We start from the raw sequence: 1,815 nt of genomic DNA on the forward strand, positions 1-1,815 counted from the left end.
TCCTGTTTTTAATTGTTATCATATATTTTCTGAAATCTCTAGCGAAAGTATTTAAATTGAATTTTGTATGGATAAAAATAAAAAAAATCCTAATATTTATAAAATAAGATAAAGAAGAATAATATAAAAACTTAATGAAATTTGTCGTTGCCTCAATTAAACGGACAAATAACACTTTCATTTTTGGATCCGAGGTGACGCAATTATGATGCACCTTCCAATCAAATACAAATTAAATCATAAATACAATCAAAATCCAATACAATCTTCCACAAAGCATGATATCAACATGGCATGAAGATCAACTGATTGAAGCAGCTGGTTGAACTAGAAAACCAGACTGCCAGGGAGAATAAGCGGGTTCGAGCAAAAAAGGCAAGTGATCACTGTTTATATCAAAGACTTGCGATGGGGACCACTTTGTAATCACAGAATGTTGCTCCTGTAGCTTTAATAATTGATCATTCAAGGTCCTCATATAGACATGGGTTACCTTGTCAGCATCCGAAGTCCACCTACGAACGGAGCACATGCCAAGGCCGTGGCAGGTACAGGTCGTAAAAGCATCAAGGCCAAAGTCGATTCTTGATAATGTAATTTTTTGACATTAATTACTAATTAGAACATTATTATTATATTAGCAAAAGATTATTTATAATAATACAGAAAGAACATTATTGTTAGGAGTTAGTGATTTACAAATTATTATTTTTTAAAAAAAAATTTATATTTACCACCTGATTTTGATTCGTTTTAATTATAGAAGATTAAAAATCGATTTGATTTACCTTTTAATCATCTCCACGGAGCTCATTTGATAGTAAAGTTTTCTTTGAAATTCCCTTTTCACCATGACGCGCGCTTGTTAGAGGTTTATCAGGACCCAACATAAACTCTAGTTCGAGCATATATTCAGGTATCTTGTTTCTTGGCGTACTCTGGTTGATGATTGCAGGGAAAACAAAAAGTGTTGCGACAAAAGAATCAGAAATTTGATTGGAGTTATTTAGAGCATAAAAATAGTTACTGGGGCAGATATTGATGATAATTCAAAATGGCCTAAAAACCTATCGTAAAATATCACATCCCACTAAAAAATTAATTGGTAAGAAAAATTACAAAAATGAAAAAAAAAAAAACCTTTACATCTTCAAAATCTTCATCTGAAATGTCAGCCGCAATGTAAACAGCCATATGAATTTTGTCATAACCAAATAAATCTATGAATGGCGTCCGTCAAGTTCAGACCTCCGACACCATGTCCCGCCAAAATCACCCGAAAATTCAAACAACCGATAAACTAAAAATAAAAAATTAGCCCCGTTTTGATTACAAAAATCAATCAATCAAAATATAAACTCACCTTTTTATTATCTGGCAAGTTAAACAAGAGGTTGATGAGGCCCTTATTCTAATCCTCGAAAAGTGAAGACAGTGTTGGGATCAGTTGGATCAATGTCGGCACTAGGAAGACCAAGGCTTGCGACTTTGTAGCCTGCTGAACCAGCACCAAGCTCCATGACTTGCTCTGTGAAAATGTGACATGCTATAGAGATTTTGTTTTCCTTAATTTCTAATGTTCTGGATGGTCAACTTTAGAACTCCTGTCTACTATCTGATTTTGTAGAGGAGCTGCTTCGGATAAGATCAAAACGATCACACAATTGGTTTCCACTGTGCAAGTAATAAATTTAGCAATTTGCTGCGGTAGGCAGTGGCGGACCCAGAAATTAAAATGAGGGGGGGCTTAGTTCAAAAAATTTTATTTAACTTAGATTTTTTTAATGTTTACTTGAATATATTTTAAGTCTTATA

The 1,815-nt window shown here is 33.6% G+C and overlaps 1 pseudogene; it reads right to left on the reverse strand.

Moving 5' to 3' along the window:
* Positions 1 to 301: 301 nt before the first annotated feature.
* LOC112097967 lies at positions 302 to 1,537 on the reverse strand (annotated as a pseudogene).
* Positions 1,538 to 1,815: the final 278 nt, after the last annotated feature.

The sequence above is a fragment of the Citrus clementina genome, unplaced genomic scaffold (assembly GCF_000493195.1).
Source record: "Citrus clementina cultivar Clemenules unplaced genomic scaffold, Citrus_clementina_v1.0 scaffold_5, whole genome shotgun sequence".
Taxonomy (NCBI): domain Eukaryota; kingdom Viridiplantae; phylum Streptophyta; class Magnoliopsida; order Sapindales; family Rutaceae; genus Citrus; species Citrus x clementina.